The following is a 19,545-nucleotide window of genomic DNA, read 5'->3' as shown; positions in this document are numbered from 1 at the left end:
GAAATTCCTCACACAAATTTCTGAACTTAATTGTGTATTGAATTCCCTGTCCAGGACCAGCCAGGGTACACAAAAAGACAATGTTGATTACATAACCATCGTTCTTAGAAACAACTGAAAATTACACTTATTCTAGCGGAAATGCAGCGGAAAGAAAAAGGTAGACTAGCTCCAGCGGGTACGGCTCCAGTCCACAGGCAACGCTTCGACGGCGGAACAGCTCACTCCTGAGAGGCACCTCCATCGGACTCGACTTCTAGCTCTGGGGTGGGAAAGTTAAGCAAGGCTGAGTACAAACCACCGTACTCAACAAGTAACACGGACAAGGGGGAAAATAAATGAATGATGCATAGGGATTAACAAGGACAGGCTAAGGTTAGTTGCAATAAAGCAGCAGTTAAACAAATAACAGAGATTAAAAGAAATGCAGGTAAATGAATCCAGTAAAGCATAAGGAAATAACAGTTGTAAAATACCACAACACTGTCCAACGTTACACCACGTTGCAACAGGCCCAACCACTACTCAATGTTACACCACGTTGGAGTAGTCCCGAGTGAGAAACCAATTACTCAAGTTATTTAAAGGTTCACTAATCACAGTGAGGCTGGAAGCTCGCACGTAACCGTGGGCACGGCTATTCGAATAGTTTATACTCTGATCAGAGGTGTACTACTGTACCCACAAGGCACGACTCCACTACACTTGAACGTGTGCCGACATACCACCATAGTATACCGGAAAGGAGACCGTGATAGGACCCGTTACACAACCCTCCCTATTTAATCGTACCACACTTCAGGTTTCACCCCCTCCTTTACACCAAGTCGGGCAGTCCCCTCTTGTGCCTTGGCAGATCCGGAAGCAGCAGAGGCTTTCGTTACACCATGATTGCCCGTCCATACTCCATCACGCCTACCCTTGCCACGGTACGTCAAATAGTTCGAAGTCATGCTTCAAATCCCACCTTACCCATTTCGGCATGTGGTTAGCACTTAATTACTTCCAGGGTTTCTCGTGAACCGGTCCTTAATTACCATGGGTGCGACTCTCAAAACCATGCACCCACAGCCCACCATTATCAATATTTTAGTTGACAATAGCCCGTACCGGGTAATGAATCATTATCTCAGCTATTCAGAACTAAGCATGATTAATTGTGATCCCAATGAGCTATTTGTTCTAAGCACGGCTAAGCATTAACCTAAGCCTAACTCTAATCAATTTACCCTTGGTCCAGCAAGTCTTGGGGTCCGAATCTAAGCGACAAAGCACAAAAATAAATAAACAGGCTCAAACTCTACTGAAAACAGCAAAAGAAACTATTTATAATGGATTCTTGACAATTTTATGAATTTAATGAAATTTGAATGGACCTAAACGAAGACTAGATGAATTACTTATGAATTTTAGAAGTTTTCTGGGTTTTTAAGCTAAACAGAAAAGTCCTAAATCAATTATTGCGCAATTAATGGGGCTGCTGACGTCAGCGAGGAGAGAGGAGGCTGACGGCTGACAGGTGGGGACCACCTGTCGGTGAGAAAGAGGGGGAGGAGAGAGAGGAAGAGAGGCGCGGGGGTGACTGACGAGTGGGGCCCGCTCGTCAGCGAGGCTGGAACAGAGAGGAGGGGAGAGCGCGGCCGGTGGCGGGAGCTGCGGGCGGCGCGGCGGCGGCGGCGCACGGAGACGGCGACGACGGCACGACGGCAACCACGGCGCGACGACGATGACCGGCGTCCGGCGGCAGCGCGAGGCGCGGGACCGAGCGCCGGTGCACGGCGACGGCGGCACGACGGCGACGAGCGCGGGTGCGGACGGGCGCGGGCGGCGACGGCTAGACGACAGCGTCGCGAAGGCGACGATGACCACAGCGAGTGGCGGCGAGGAGGAGCTCCGCACGCGTCCGGCGACGGCGTGCGGCTCGGCGGCGGTCGGCCGGGAAGGGGGAGAGAGAGGGGAGGAGGATGGAGACACTCACCGGCGGCGGCGAACGCGCGGGCGGGTCGGCGAGATCGAGGCGAAGGTGGCGACGGGGTAGGAGCGGAAGATCGGCGATGGCGACGGAGATCGATCGGCGACGGTGACGAGACCGGGCGCGACAGCGACCGGGCGGCGAAGGAATGCGCAGCGCTGTGGAGACTCCCTGGTGGCGACGAGGGCGGCAGAAGGTCGGCGACAGCGAGGCGGAGGCGGTGACGCGGCTAGACGTCGACGACCAGCGGCTGGCGGCTGGATCTACTGGCGGCGGTGAACGACGACAGCGCGGCGGCGGCTCGGACGAAGGCGGAAAGTGGGCGACGGCGCGCGGCGGCTCGGAATTTATAGGGTCGCGGCGCCGGCTAGGGCGAGGCGGAGGTTGGAGACCGAGTCGGGCACGACGCGGTGTCGGCGGCGGCCGATGCGGCGGCGGCGGTTGCGGCGGCGGCGCAGACTCGGACTCGGCGCGGCGCGGCGCGGCGCGGGCTGGCGGGTTTACTGTCACTGACAGGTGCGCCCCACCTGTCAGTGGCGCGAGGGAGGAGGGAGCGGCGACGGACTTCGCGGCACGGGCGAGCGAGCGAGCTGGGCCGAGGCAGCGGCCCAGGCGGGGCGCGCGCGGGGAGGAGGCCGGAGGCTGGTCGGCTGGGCCGGCCGAGGGGAAATGGGCCGGCTCGGCTGGGCCGGCCCGGGAAGGAAGGAGAAGAAAAAGAAAAAGGAAAAAGAAAAGGAAGGGAGGAAAATTGGACTTCGGCCCAATTTGAGAAGGAAGGGAAAAAGAAAGGGAAAAGGAGGGAAAAAGGAAAACCCCACTTTTGCCGAGTTTTAACTTAATTTGTTTGGCCAAATTTTATACTTCTGCAATTTGAATTTAAATCCAGTTAGTCGATTTGCGAGCCTCGATTTAACTGAGTTAATTTCTTTTAGAGAGATTCTTCCTGAGTTAATTAAGCCAATTGTTATTTACAGTTTTCTTTTTACGATTTTAGGCTTAGGGAAAAACTCTGGGTGTGACCGTTCTGTTGTCGGGGAGCTGGTGCAGGGAGAGCACGCTGAGGTGGAGCACGCTGGGACGAGCCACCACTGTAGAAGTTGTTGGGGTTGTAGGGACGGTGCTGGCGGACAATAAAGGTCGATTGCCCGTGCTGCTGATTCGGAGGATGGGGGCCGGTGTGGAATCGGGGCTTCTGAGGAGGCGGCTGGTTGGACCTGAACTGCGAGGCCTTCCTCTTCCTATCCATCTCGAGGTGCTGGTCCTCTTGACGGATGGCCTTGTCCACTAGTCTTTCAAAGTCAGCATAGTCGCCCGAAAGCAACTGCTTCTTCAATTCGTCATCCAAACCTCCGAGGAATTTTTCTTGTCTTTCGGCGTCAGTGCGAACGTCCTCGGGAGCATATCGCGCTAGGCGATTAAACTCATGAAGGTACTCTGTTACTGTCTTGGTACCTTGCTGCAAAGCGTGGAACTCACGCTTCTTCTGTGTGACTATCCCATCAGGGATATGGGCCTTTCAGAAGTTAAGGCAGAACTCCACCCAAGTTACTTCCGTAGTAGCGGTGCGGGTAACCAGAAAATTATCCCACCAAGCAGAGGCGGGACCCATCAGTTGATGTGCGGCGAAGGATACTTTCTCTTGGTCAGTGCACTGTAGTAGATTGAGCTTCTTCTCGATAGCATGGAGCCAATCACTTGCCTCCATGGGGTTGGTAGTGCTTGAGAAGGTCGGGGGACGAACAGGGAGAAGCTCTGGCAACTTGGACTGCACTGGGGGTGGTCCATGCTGTTGTTGGTTGTTCTGATTCTGGTTTAAAAGCTACTGTAACACTTGCTGGTGTTGCTCCTACTGCTGTTGCATCTGCTACATCATCCAAGCGAGCATCTGTGTCTGGCTAGCAAGAATCTGAGCAAGTGACGGGTTCTCTGGTGGAGGCGGTGGGGGCGGTCCTCCTGTGCTGGACTGGTCGGTGTCGCGGTTGCCGTGGCGGGTGTTCACCATCTGCAGGAGCGGGAGGGAACAGAAAGAGAAAGAAGAAAAAGAAACGGCTAAGCAAACAAGGCTTTATTTAATTAGTGAACTGTAATTGTCTTCCTTAAGAAACACACTTAAAACCACACAACTCCTGGCGGTACAACCATAACCCCACTACTGCTATGGTTCACCACTAGCCCCAAGCGAAGCAATCCTAACACACCAAAGCTAGCACACAACGACTAAGAACGAAGCTAAAGGCGATGTTTAGGGCACGGAAGGAGAGCGACGATCGACGACAGGGGACGAATCTTCTTCCTCGTCTTCGGAACGGCTCATGGAGTTGCTGGGGAGACCGTCTTCATCTTCACCAGAGGCGGACTCACTGCTGCTAGAGACGGTGACGGTCCCGTTGCGGTTTCTTGCAGCGTTGAAAGGGGAGACACCTTCCTCGGGCACTGGGGTCGGAAAGGTGGGCGCCATCTGCATCAGTGGTCTTGATTCATCCGGGGCACCGGGGTAAGACTGAACTCTTGGCGGCCCACGGGTTTGCTTCCTTGCCGTGGTGCGAAGCCTTGCACCACCGGGCTCTGGGAGTCCTTCTTCAACCGGTCGATCTCATCCTGCAGACGGACGATCTGAGTGAGCTTGGTGTCGTTCAAGGCCTTGGACGCTTCATGGAGATCGTGATGCATCTGGTCGAGGCCCTGCAGCACCGTGCACATCCTACTGAAGGTAGGGTCTTGCTCACTTCGGGCAGAACGAAACCTACTGACCATCGAATTGGGTCCACGACCAGGGTGATACCGGTAAGCCGAATGCCGAAACGTCAGGTCATGCCTGGCCCTGAGCGTTGTCATCAGACTGTAAGCAGCTTCCTGGCAGGCATGCTCATGCGAACCTCCGACTCCTTCTGCTTCCAAGTTAGGGAGGAAACCGGGGATTGCATGTAGCTCCAATCTGACACGGTGGGGAAACTCGCCTTCAAGAGGGTGGATCGTGGTGTACTCTGGCTCATAGGGGTATCCTACCGTGAATGAGACTCTTGCCAACTCTACCACGAATCCAGCCATTCCGTTTCCACGATGGTACAAAGGGTGGTCAGCCATCTAAAGAACACAAGGATATGGAATCAATAGATGCAAAATTATATTTCAAGATAAATAAATCATAAAAGAAACAAAGTAAATAAAGTTTTACCCGTAAATCGATTTACTCACGCTTTTCAACCAAAGGGGTTTTGTCTTTTTAAACGACTCATGCTTTTGAAAAGCACTAACCCATTTTCAAAGCACTCTCACTTTCGCAAACTATGCACAAACATGAAAAGCAGAGGGCTCTTAGGGTTTCCATTGGGCTGATCCTACGATCAAAACCTGGCTCTGATACCAACTTGTCACGCTCAGAAATTCCTCACACGAATTTCTGAACTTAATTGTGTATTAAATCCCTGTCCAGGACCAACCAGGGTACACAAAAAGACAATGTTGATTACATAACAATCGTTCTTAGAAACAACTGAAAATTACACTTATTCTAGCGGAAATGCAGCGGAAAGAAAAAGGTAGACTAGCTCCAGCGGGTACGGCTCCAGTCCACAGGCAAAGCTTCGACGGCGGAACAGCTCACTCCTGAGAGGCACCTCCATCGGACTCAACTTCCAGCTCTGGGGTGAGAAAGTTAAGCAAGGCTGAGTACAAACCACCGTACTCAACAAGTAACACGGAAAAGGGGAGATAAATGATGCATAGGGATTATCAAGGACGGACTAGGGTTAGTTGCAGTAAAGCAGCAGTTAAACAAATAACAGAGATTAAAAAGAAGTACAGGAAATTGAGTACAGTAAAGGATAAGTAAATAACAGTGGTAAGATACCACAACACTGTCCAACGTTACACCATGTTGCAACAGGCCCAACCACTACTCAACGTTACACCACGTTGCAGTAGGCCCAAGTGAAAAACCAGTTTACTCAGGTTATTAGAGGTTCACTAATCACAGTGAAGCTGGGAGCTCGCCCGTAACCGTGGGCACGGCTATTCGAATAGTTTATACTCCGATCAGAGGTGCACTACTGTACCCAAAAGACACGACTCCACTACACTTGAACATGCGCCGACATACCACCATGGTATACCGGAAAGGAGACCGTAATAGGACCCGTCACATAACCCTCCCTATTTAATCGCACCACACTTCAGGTTTCACCCCCTCCTTTACACCAAGTCGGGCAGTCCCCTCTTGTGCCTTGGTAGATCCGGAAGCAGCAGAGGCTTTCGTTACACCACGATTGCCCGTCCATACTCCATCACGCCTACCCTTGCCTCGGTACGTCAAATAGTTCGAAGTCATGCTTCAAATCCCACCTTATCCATTTCAGCATGTGGTTAGCACTTAATTACTTCCAGGGTTTCCCGTGAACCGGTCCTTAACTGCCGTGGGTGCGACTCTCAAAACCATGCACCCACAGCCCACCATTATCAATATTTTTGTTCACATTAACCCGAACCGGGTGATGAATCAATATCTCAGCTATTTAGAACTAAGCATGATTAAGGGTGATCCCATGAGCTACTTGTCCTAAGCACGGCTAAGCATTAACCTAGGCCTAACTCTAATCAAGTTACCCCTGGTCCAGCAATGCATAAAGTTGGATAATCGACGGTAATAATAAGGTTTACCCGAAGAAAATAAATACAGTAAATACTTTAATTAAAACAATACATATTTGAATAAACAAAGTGGGGAATTTGCAATAATGGGTTCAATATGATCAAAGATGAGTGCCACTTGCCTTGCTCTGGTCCCTGGGGCAGTTCGTTGACGATCTCGAAGTAAACCGGCTCTTCGGCGGGGTCCGAATCTAAACGACAAAGCACAAAAATAAATAAAACAGGCACAAACTCTACTGAAACAGCAAAAGAAACTATTTTTAATGGATTCTTGACAATTTTATGAATTTAATGAAATTTGAATGGACCTAAACGGAGACAAGATGAATTACTTATGAATTTTAGAAGTTTTATGGGTTTTTTAGCTAAACAGAAAAGTCCTAAATCAATTATTACGCAATTAATGGGGCTGCTGACGTCAGCGAGGAGAGAGGAGGCGCTGACGGGTGGGGTCCACTTGTCGGTGGGAGAGAGGGGAGAGGAGAGGCTGACGAGTGGGTCCCACGGGAGGAGAGAGGGAGGAGGGCGCGGGTGACGGCTGACGGGTGGGCCCCGTCAGTCGGTGAGAGGGGAACAGAGAGGGGAGCGGCGGCTCGGGCGGACGGCGGCAGCTGGTGGCAGCGACGGCGGCGGCGCACGGCGACGGCGACGACGGCGCGACGGCGACGACGCGACGGCGACGACCGGCATCCGGCGATGGCGTGTGGCGCGCGACCGAGGCGACGGCGCACGCGGCGCAACCGGGCAAGGCGACAGCTGGCGCGGCGACGACGAGCGAGCGACGAGCGTGGGCACGGATGGGCGCGGGTGGCGGCGGCTTGACGGCGGCGTCACGAAGGCGACGTTGATAGCAGCGGGCGGCGGCGACGACGGGCTCCGCACACATCTGGCGACGGCGTGTGGCTCGGCGGCGGTCGGCCGGGAAGGGAGGGAGAGAGGGGAGGAGGACGGAGACTCTCACCGGCGGCGGCGACTGTGCGGGTGAGTCGGCGAGGATGAGACGGAGCTGGTGACGCAGACGCGCGGCGGCTGGCAACGCGTGGCGACGAGATCGGCGAACGACGGCGAGGTGACGAGGCGCGGCGGTGGAGAGGATGGAGGAGCGGCGAAGGGTGCGGGGCGTCCACCGGCGGCGACGGGAGCCGGCGGAGGGTTGGCAACGCCGAGGCGGAGACGGTGACGCGGCTGGACGGTGACGACGGGCGGCCGGCAGCGGGATTGAACGGCGGCGGCGAACAGCGACGGTGCGACGACGACTTAGCATAGAGGAAAAGTGGGCGACGGCGTGCGGCGGCTCGGGATTTATAGGGTGGCGGCGCCGGCTAGGGCGGGGCGGAGGTTGGAGACCGAGTCGGGCGCGACGCGGTCTCGGCGGCGGCGGTTGCGGCGGTGGCGCGGACTCGGACTTGGCGCGGCGCGGGCACGAGACCTGGCGGGGCTCGGTCGCTGATAGGTGGGCCCCACCTGTCAGTGGCGCGAGGGAGGAGGGTGGCGGCGCGAACTCGCGGACGAGCGCGGCGCGCGAGCTGGGCCCGGCGGCGGCCCAAGCGGGGGAAGGCGCGCGCACGGGAGGAAGGAGCCGGTCGGCTGGGCCGGCCGATCGGGAAGATGGGCCGGCTCGGCTGGGCCGGCCTGGGAAGAAGGAGAGGAAAAAGAAAAAGGAAAAAAGAAAGGAAGGGAGGAAGATTGGACTTCAGCCCAATTTGAGAAGGAAGGGAAAAAGAAAGGAAAAAGGAGGGAAAAAGAAAAACCCCACTTTTGCCGAGTTTTAAATTAATTTGTTTGGTCAAATTTTATACTTGTGCAATTTGAATTTAAATCCAGTTAGTCGATTTGCGAGCCTCGATTTAATTGAATTAATTTCTTTTAGAGGGATTATTCCTGAGTTAATTAAGCCGGTTGTTGTTTACGGATTTCTTTTACGATTTAAGGCTTAGGACAAAACTCCGAGTGTGACATCGCTGCTTGCAGCAAGTTAACTAACTGTTCTACAACTAGTTATCGAGATCAAGATCCTACAATGTGAAGATCGTGACATCGTGCCGCATCAGGGAACAGTTGCTGACTTGTGGGGCCCACGCGAGGAGAGAGAGATGGAGAGCTGACGGGTGGGGCCCACAGTTCGGGTCAGAGAAAGAGCATGACATGTGTGCCCGGGGTGGCAGTTAGGAAAAAACGGAGAGGGGGAAGGAAATTGGCACCGGCCGAACAGAGCAGGGGGATGAGGTTGCGGCCGAGCCACGTGGTGGCGGCGATGGACCACGGCGAGGATGGCCGGTGGTGCTAGGCAACCAACGACAGCGGCCAGCGACCCACCGCGGCGAGCCGTGACGCTCGGCTGCGACTGAGGCAGGCACACGCATGAGGATTCGACGGCGGGGAGCATCGGCGACGGTGACAATCGGCGGCAACTGGCCTGGCAGTGGCGCACGGCAACGACGTGACGTTGACGCGATGGCTAGCGGTGTGAGCATGAGCTGAGAGAAGAAGGGAGTGGGGAAGGATGATGACAGCGATGGCGGCAAAAGAGTGGCTAGGCAGCAGTGAGAGGGAGGAGGAAGGGAACTCACCAGCGGTGAATGACAATGGTGATAAGGCGAAAGGAGGTAGAGAAGGAGGCACGGTGTCGCGGGCCGAGGGTGGATTAAGTAGGAGGGGGGCGAGAGGTGGTGGAGTTCAAAGGGCGGGGAGGCCGTTTGAGGCCGCGGCGTGGGGGAAACGCGGCAGTGGTTGCAGCCTACGCTAGGAAAATCAGAGGGTGCGGGCGTGGATGCAAGAATGCGGTTATGACGCGTTGGCGCTGGTGTGGTCCAGGCGTCTGGTACAGGCGACAGCCATGGCACGGCTCAGTGCGGTGCAGCGGGCAGTGAGCGGGCAGGCGAGGCGGCGGCTCGATGCGGTGTGGCACGGAGCAGTGGATCAGTGCGGTGCGGCGGGCGCGGAGCGGAGGGCACGCGGGGAAGCAGCGGCGTGGGCACGGAGCGAGGGAGAGGTGGGGGTGTGGGCGAACGCGGCATGGCGGCGATGCGCGGGCACGGGCACCGGCAGGAGGTGGGGGACGGGATTGACAGGTGGGCTCCACCTGTCGATGTCGCGGGGATTGCGGAGGGTGGAGGTTGGACTTCCACACGAGCTGGGAGAGGATGGAGGGAATGGGCCGACTGGCTTGGCTGGGAGAGGGGAAAGAAAGGAGGGGAGCGAGCGTGCTGACGCACAGAAGGAGATAAGAAAGAGAAAGAATGTAAAAGAGGAAGGAAGCAAAAAGGAAAACAGAGAGGAGGGAAAAAGAAAAAAGGGGTAAAAGCGAATTGCCTCCAATTTCGCCGATTTTTATTATATTTGTTTAAGCAAATTTTATTGACTGAAATTCAAATTTAAATCCTGTTAATTATTTAAAACACTTTCGAGACATTTTAGAATATTTCGAAGAGCTTCCTTTAAATTAAATTAAATTACACATTTTTTCTCCTGAATTTAATTAAACAAATTATTTTTAGTGATTTATTTAATTTATTTTAGCTAAGAAAAAACTCAGGGTGTGACACATGTCATCTAGCCTAGGAATAGGGTCACAATACTGAATAGTTATGTTATTAATGGCTCTACAATATACACAAACATGCCTAAATTCCTAGAGGGTAGGCTTCTGGAAATTTCATTGAAATGCAGTGGTTAGTAGGCCGGACTGTGTGGTCGGCGCTCTCGGGTTGGGCCGAGAGCTTTGGCCGGACCGTCCGGGTATGAACACCGGAACGTCCGTGCAGTAAAAAGGGAGACTTTGAAAATCCCATTTTTCAGTGAAGTTTCTAAGAATGTGTGGTGCTCGTGTGCAGAAGATGAAGACAAAAAGATCCCAGTAACACACAGAAACCTGGAAACACAAGAATTGATACACAAGTGATTTTCTCCCGAACATCGGATCATTCAATCCTACTCTCCATTGAGGCACTCCTTTTTCGTTTTTTTTGTTTTCCTTCCTTTTTCCTACCTTTTCTTTTCCCAAATTGGGCCGCAACTCAATTCTTTCCCTTTACGTCCTCCTCTTTTTCCCTCTTTCTCCCGGCATGCCTCCTTTCTCTCTCTTTGGCCGGCCCGCAGCCAAGCCGGCCCAATCCCTCCCCTCCTCACCGCGCGTGCCCGCTCGTCGCCTGCGCCACCGCCCAGCCCAGCTCCTCCCCCTCGGCTGCCCGTGGCAAGTCTGCCTCGCCTCCCTCGGCCAAACCGAGCCCGTGCCACCACCGTGGCCGAGCCGGACTCCATCGCCGCCCGCAACCGAAGCCGCTGAGTCCGCCGCCGTGGCTGCTGGGTCTCCAACCACAGCCCGCCCTAGCCGGCTACGCCCCCCTATAAAATCCCCTCCCCGCCGCTGCGCGCCCCGCTATTTTCCCCGCTGCCCGAAGCTGCCGCTGCGCCCAACTCCGTCGCCGTTGCATCTCATCTTGCCACCTGCCGCCGGATTGCCTCAACGTTGGCCGTCATCCCCTGTCTCGCCTCCTCGCCGACGCGCCGCCGCCTTTGCTGCTGCCGGTGAGCGCCCCCTCTTCTCCCTCTCCCTTTCCCGCTGCCGCCACCGCTCGGTCTTCTCCACCTAGCCGTCGCCGTGTGCCATGGGCCGCCGGCCATCGCCGTCGTCCCCGATGTCGTGCGCCACCCGCAACGGCCTCGGCCGCGTGCCGCCCATCTCGTTGGTCGCCATCCATCGTGCGCCGTCGTCCGGTCATCGCCCGCGCCACCACCCTGTCCAGTGCGTGTCTCGCATGGCCCGGCCGCCGCCCTTCGCCGTCGGTCGTCACCCGCTGCGCCTTCACGCCGCCTTCCCCTCGCTGTTCGCGAGCGCCGCCGCCACCCTCCACCGCGCCGTCGTCGTCCTCCGCCGGTCCGTGCCGCCCACAACTTGCCACCGGTAGCCGCCCTCTGTCGCCCGCTCGCCATCGGTGCCGCCTTCTCACTCTGCTGGCCAAAGCCGCCGTCTTCCCCCCCTGTCTGTTTTGTGCCACTGCCAGCCAGGGCCCACCCATCAGCCGGCCGGTCCCCTCTCTCCTCTCTCTCCCCCTCTCGGGCCCACCTGTCAGCCCCTCATCCTCCCCTTGTCTCACCGATAGGTGGCCCTCACCCGTCAGCCCTCTCTCTCTCCTCGCTGACGTCAGTGCCTCACTTAATTGCGCAATAATTGATTTAAGGTTTTCTGTTTAGTTTAAAAACACAGTTAAACTTCTAAAATTCATAACCAATTCATCCGATCTCCGTTTAAGTTCATTAAAATTTCATTAAATTCATAAAATTACCAAGAATCCATTAAAAATACTTATTTTGGCTGTTTTAGTAGAGTTTGTGCCTGTTTTATTTACTTTTGTGTTTTGTCGCTTAGATTTAGAGCCCGTCGACGCGCCAATTTACTTTGAAATCGTCGCTGAGGTACCCTAGGGACCAGAGCAAGGCAAATTGTATTCATCTTTGATCATATTGAACCTATTATTGCAAAATCTCTGCTTTATTTATTCAAACATGCATTGTTTCAATTAAAGTATTTCTTATATTTATTTTGCGGGTTACCTATTATTATGCCATTGTTTATCCTTCTTTACTCATGTTACACCAGGGGTAATTTGAATAGATATTAGGCCTAGGTTAATTCTTAGTCGTGCTTAGAACAAGTAGCTCATGGGATCAGACATTAATCATTATTAGTCTGAATAGCTGGTGATGATCATTTAATGCCCGGAACGGGTTAATGCCAACTAAAATATTCATAATGGTGGGTCGTGGGTGCATGGTTTTGAGAGTCACACCCATGGTAATTAAGGACCAGTTCTCATGAAACTCTGGAAGTTATCTCCCTGCTAACCACAAGCTAGAATGGGCAATGGTGGGATTTAAAGTGTAATTGCAAACTATTCAACGTACCCACGCAAGGTTGAGCATGATAGAGTATGGATGGGAGTCGTGGTGTAACGATGGCCTATGCTGCTTTCGGATTCGCCTTGCACAAGAGGGGTTGCCTGACTTGGTGTAAAGGACGGGGCAAAACCTGAAGTGTGGTGCGATTGAATAGGGAGGGTTATGTGAGGGGTCCTATCATAGTTTCCTTTCCGGTATGCCATAGTGGTATGTCGGCACACGTTCAAGTGTAGTGGGACTATGTCTTGTGGGTACAGTAGTACACCTCTGATCAGAGTAAACCTATTCGAATAGCTGTGCCCACGGTTAACGCCGAGCTGCCAGCTTCAATGTGATTAGTCGAACCTTTAATGACTTGGGTAACTGGCTTTCACTTGGGGCTACTACAACGTGGAGTAACATTGGGTAGTGGTTGGGCCTGCTGCAACGTGGTGTAACGTTGGACAGTGGGGGTCGATGCTTTACAAATGTTATTTTCTTTTCTTTTACTGATTTTTTACTTAATTTTTACCTTTCTATTTTAACCACTATTATTTATTTAAGTGTTGCTTTGTTGCAACTAACCATACCCTATTCATTTTCCCCCTTTTCTGTGCTGCTTGTTGAGTACGGTGGTTTGTACTCAGCATTGCTCAATTTCCCCCTTCAAAATTAGCTGTGGAATCCGATGGAGGTGACTCCCAGGAGTGAGCTGTTCTGCCGTCGAAGTGTTGCCTGTGGACTGGAGCTGTGCCCGCTGGAGCTAGTCTGCGTTATTTTCAGTTGTTTCTAAGCACGATGGTTATGTAATCAACATTGTCTTTTTATTTACCCTGGTTGGTGCTGGATAGGGAATTTTAATACACAATTAAGTTCAGAAATTTGTTTTAGGAATTTCTGGGCGTGACAACGGGTCTCCAAGTTCACACCTTTGAGCTAGCAAGGTCTTGATCGACCACCAAGGTTGCAACCTGTTCTACCCTGCAGCCCTCTATGAAGAAGCACAAGAATCCACAATCAAACTTACCAATTTCTCGGGCGATCCACAGGACTTGGAGGCTCGCGGGTGATGCCTATCCATGTAGGAGATCACTCTCCATGAGTAATAGGCCACATTGCCTCCACATGCATCCATCTTCACCCAAGAACATCATTAGATCTCTCACTAACCTAAACTCACAACCCTAGCCTTGAATTTGCATTAATCTCTCCAGGAAGTGTTTAGATTATTGGGGAATTCTTAGGAGGTGGTAGGTTAGCCCTAGGAACCCTATGGTTTGAACTGATAGTCTCACCAACAGCTAAAATCCTGAGATTCAATTTATAGTGCTGCCAGACGTCATGTAGCCATTGGGAAAAGTGCTAGGGGCTCGACCGTTTGGCCAACAGTTAGCAGAAAGCTAGGAGCAGGGCCGGCCTGTCCCACACATGCAAGCATCCACACACATGCAAGGAAATAAAGTACGAGCTAGCTGCTAACAGTCATTACATCCCAGTGAAATTAAAATGACATAACCAAATGGGGATTATTCTGTAGGTAAGAAGAGAGGCTAGACTGCCCGGCTCTAGGGTGGACGGTCCGGCTGTCATAGACAGCATAGGAAAGAAGATTTGACCCCTCTCACCTCCTAAATCTTCTCCTCCTTTGGCATCAAGGCGCCAAAAAGGAAGTGTGCAGGGGAAAGAGATGATCGCTCATCGTTATCCTCATCATCTTCATCATCATCATCGTTGTTGTTGTCATCCTCTTCATCTTTATCATCATCCTCATACTCCTCCTTCTCTGTGTCTTCATCGTTCTCTTGATCCTTCTCTGTGTCCTCATCGTTCTCTTGAGGAGCAAGTGAAGAAGAAGCACCGGCTACCGTCGCTGCCAGCCAACCTCATATGCCACGAAGAGATCCATATACTCATCATCCTCATACTCTTGGGGGATCTCCTTCTTGGAATCACGCAGAATTTGGTTCAACTTCCTCCCATTTGACATTACCTTCACCACCATCTTCTTGCAAAGAGCAAAGATGGTGGAGAGGGCCCTTTTGATGGGTGAGGAGGAAGAAATGTATGAGGACCGCTTAGACCTCCCAGGGTGAGAGGTAGAGCTAACTAGCTTCCCTTTAGAACCGGACACCTTTGGAGCTGTCGGGGTCCGAGGTCGATAAGAACGGTGAGGACAGTCCCCCTCAAAGTAGAAACCTATGATCCTCTGAATCATGATATGCAGAAATGGAGCATAAGAGAAGCCCTTTGAAGGATCAAGGACTATCTACTGGATCTCACTCCATATGTATTTCATCACGCTAAATGGCAGAGAAGAAGATCTCATGCGAAGTAGTAGGGCAGCGTGTCCGGTGGCGAGAATTGTCTTGTCTCCACTCTTGGGAGACATAGTCGTCTTTATCATCCTTAGAAGTAGCTCATTGTGAGGAAGTAGTCCTTTGGTGATCCCGAGGTGGACCTAACTCATGTCATCCACATACAGCCTCCATATCATGTCATGAGAACAAGTAGACTCGTTGTGAAGATTGGGCTTGTTAAGATCATTATCGTCATGCTCAAGGATAGAGGCAAATTGTGACATTGTGATAGTGTTCTTCATCCCCTCTGTCAATAATCTGATCTACTCCTCTGACCTATACTTAGAGTCCTCAAAGAATTAGGTGGCATAGAATTGACTGATGAGCTCTTCAATTCATTCATGCTCCATGCTCATCAGCTTGTCCACATTCTTCTCGTGGCACAGGCCCACCACGGTCTTGTGAAGAGCCAGAAGGGCGAGGTTCCTCAATGCGAATCCCACTAGAAGGGGCTAACGGTTTGCTGCACGCTTCACCTTCCTTCGAGAGACGGGAGCATCCATTTTTTTTCCAATTCTCCCCCTTGGGTAGTTCAGAGGAGGAGAATCACCACCATCAGTCTTTGTCAAAGTGGAAACCGGATCCTGCCTTTTCTTTGTCCTCTTCTCTCCCACATTGTCATGTTCATGCAGCATAATTGCCTTACAAAACACTGAATCAAGAATGGAAGGAATATGTGAGTGTAAGGTATAAGTCAATAGTATGCACTGGTCTGGAAACAATTAGGGCCAGACTATCTGGGTGGGGGTCGGACAGTCCGGTCAGGACTCTCGGCCAGGCTGAGACCCCTGCATGGACCATCCAGTCAAGAACACCGCACCGTCCGGTCCTAGATAGTTGGTCAAAAATCGACCAATGCATGTTGCGTTTCGCAACAGATCAGCTAACTAGGCTCTCAGGTTGAGAGATCAGGCAAAAACAAGTTTGAAGACCTAAGAATGGATTGAAACCAATATCTGAGGTCATGAGTCATCGGTCCTTGGATCGGGCATGAGTTTTTCACCTCCAAAGGAAGGAAAATCGTGGAACCCAAAGAAGTTTCGACAGTGGAATGAAGAAATAACCTCAAGGGGCACGAGAGGTTAGGGTTTTAGAGAGATTGGATGAACACAGAGAAGATACTCGGCCTCCTGGGCATATATAGTCCGGGGGCCAAACCGTCTGGTTGAGAGGCTCGGACCATCTGGCCACCTATGGAGGGTTGGCCTAGGGCTTTGGTCGGACAATCTGGCTAGGGGGTGGATAGCCTGACCATTGCAGACTTTGCTGAGTCCAAACGAGGGCTGGAGTGAGACATTAAGATATTGTTGGTTTTCCTTGGGGACCAGAACACTCAACATCACATAACAATGATCCTCAAGCATGTACCAACCTTTTCACAATCTAGAAAAAGAATTTTCACAAATCACACAAGATTTTCACAAACATTTTCTCAAAACTAAGAATTTTGATGTTTTGTTTTAGGGGAATGTTTGAGCCTTAATCCTGATATTTAGGACCAATTCTATAGAATAATTGACCTTTAGAAATACGAAGACTCATGTAGTTCTCTCATTTTCATGAAATTGACTTAACTGTTGAGAAATTAAGCCAGTATTCGGCAATGTTGCGAGAATCCAAGATATTTAGATCATTTCTCAACTCGCAAAACTTTTTCTCATCTAATGGCTTGGTGTTAATGCCAGATTTTGGCAAATTACCATTGTGGATTGAAACACAGCTAACGACCGAATCAGAGAAGAAAGGATTGATCGGCTATAGAAAGGAGGTTGAAAACGACACGGAAGCAGCCGATAGAGTCCGAGTCAGACATGATTTGGAGTCCGATTGAGCCCGAAACATGGAGATAGATTTGGTATTAGTTGTGAGTCCATGTAAATAAGTTAAGCTTTATCATAGAGTTTGTTAAGGATTTTAGATTAATTAAAGTCCAGATGTAATAAGTTAGTTACTAATACGGATACTTATCCGGTTAGGTTAGTTAGATCCAAGGGTATAAATATGTGTGCTCAGGGTCATTGTAAATCATCAATCAGATTAATCACACACCTTCGGTGCATCGCCAACTTCTTGACTTGCTTGGGCTCTCAGCGCGAGGTTTGTCAGCTTCGCAATGTAAGTTCCAAGTTTGTCAAAACCTGTCGATTAGCTAGAACAGGACTGTCTCTGTTAAGTCCGATCTCCTGCCTAGTTGATCGATGGGTTGAGTTCTATTAGTCCTTCACGTCTTCACATGCATCCACCGGTTGCACACGATCACTCACAAGATTGCTCAAGAACTCTTAAAGTCACTCACTAAGCCCTGTCAACACAACCTAGGCTAGATTCTCACTTTAATCACTCTAGCCGGTGTTGGGATTGGTGGGGGAGGCTTGGAGAGGGCTAGAAGAACCCTAGGAACCCTGCTGTTTGAACTGTAAGCCTCACCAATGGCTAGAATCCTAAGGTGGGTTATATAGTGTTGTCAAACATTAGATAGCCATTGGATAAAGTTACATGGGCCGGACGGTCCGTACCGTCTAGGTCCAGGGGACAGACCCTCCGGCCAACACTTGGGTTCTGGCTGCTACCTAGGGCCGGACTGTCTAATCCTCACCAGACTGTTCGGTCCAGGCTCTCTGTAAATTTCTCTCCTAGCCTCTAACACTCATTCATATAATCATGAATGCATGTGTTGACTAGGTGACCGCTCTTAATAGTACGGATTTTTCTATGACTGAAAGCCAAAAAGAAATTTGCCTTTCTTTTGCTTTGATTCTGTTTGCTTTTCGCCTCATGAATCACTTCTAGTTTAACTTGAAACTTTTGCATTATGAGCATGACTTAAGCTTCGCTAGACTTCTCTGCAGCCACAAGATTTTAGCACACACATGCTTTGACAAGAATTGTCATTAATCATCCAAAACCCGCTTTAGGGGCTAGATGCACTTTCACATGTCCCCGAAGTGCTTTTTGTATAAAGCTTACACCTGACACAATCTGAATCAGAATAGCCCACTAACTTGAAATGACACCCTTTAGGATACTGTTAACACCATAATTTGCTAATTTGCCGTTGGAAATTAACCTATGATTAAAGACAAAATCGGATAGAAGACTAGGCGGAATACGACTCGGATTCAGCCGATGGAGTATGGATCGGATAATGTCACGCCCAGAAATTTACACCAAATTTCTGAACAATAGCATGTATTAAATCTCGGTCCAGGCATCAGCCCGAGTACACACTATGACAAATTAATACACAGTTCCACGACTTAAAAACAAATAAAAACAATTATCTATCGAAATGCAGCGGAAAAGGAAAACAAACTAAACCATCTAATCTTCAGCTTCAGCTGGCGAAGACGGCTCCACACCACAGGCACTCTCGACGGCGGACTGAACCTTACTTCAACCTTCGGAACAACCTTCTTCTGACACAGGCTCTGGCACTTGCTCTGGTGGGGGAAAAAGTAAGCAAGCCTGAGTACAAACCACCGTACTCAACAAGTAACACCCAAGAGGGGGAGAATAATGAATGCAACAGGGTAACAAGGATAGGCTAAGGTTAACTTGCACAAAAGCTGCAGTAATTTAGCAAAACAGTAGATAAAATAGACTGAAATAAAAGTAAAGTAAACATTTAAAATAATCATCCACTGTCCAACGTTACACCACGTTGCAACAGGCCCAAACCACTGTTGAACGTTACACCACGTAGCGACAGGGTCAACCCTCTGCCCAACGTTAAACCACGTTGCGACAGACCCAAACCACTGCCAACGTTACACCACATTGCGCAGGGTCAAACCAGTTCCAAGATTAATCAGGTTATTTGTGGTTCAACTAATCCCAGTGAGTCTGTCAGTTCGCCCAATAACCGCGGGCACGGCTATTCGAATAGTTTTACTCTGCAGAGGTGTACAACTTTACCCACAAGACATGGCTGCCAAGCATGTTACCATGCCCCAACGTATCACCACGATACCTCAGTACGGAAACCATGATAAGACCTTTCACCCAGCCCTCCCTAGACAATCGCACCACACTTCAGGTTTCACCCCCTCCTTTACACCAAGTCGGGCAGTCCCCTCTTGTGCCTTGGTAGATCCGGAAGCAGGAGAAGCTTTCGTTACACCACGATTGCCCGTCCATACTCCATCACGCCTACCCTTGCCTGGGTACGTCGAATAGGGACAAGCTAGATTACGAGTCTCACCGTTGCCCATTCTGGCTTGTGGTTAGTACGTGTAAGACCTTCAGGGTTTCCTGAGAACCGGTCCTTAACTGCCATGGGTGCGACTCTCAAAACCATGCACCCACAGCCCACCATAAGCAATATTTTAGTTGTATTAATCCTCATCGGGAGATTAATAATGATCAAAACTATTAAAGGTCTATCAAAGTTTAATCAATAATCAAATAAGAATTGGTGAGCTAGTTGAACTAAGCATGGCTAAGCATTGACTAACCCTAATTCTAGTCAAATTAACCCTGGGATGACAATAATGGTGAATGGGGATCAACGGGTATAGAGGTAATTGCCCAATAGATAAATACAATAAATAGGTTTGCATAAAATAATGCATGTTTGAATGTAAAAGCGGGGGATTTTATAATCATAGGTTCAATATGATCAAAGAAGGGTGCCAGTTGCCTTGCTTAGACCCACGAGGAACTTCGGCGACGACTTCGGGAACGAACGGCGCT

This window comes from Oryza brachyantha, chromosome 10, assembly GCF_000231095.2.
Source record: "Oryza brachyantha chromosome 10, ObraRS2, whole genome shotgun sequence".
NCBI lineage: Eukaryota > Viridiplantae > Streptophyta > Magnoliopsida > Poales > Poaceae > Oryza > Oryza brachyantha.
The sequence above is the reverse complement of the archived record's forward strand: the minus strand, read 5'-3'. Positions refer to the sequence as shown.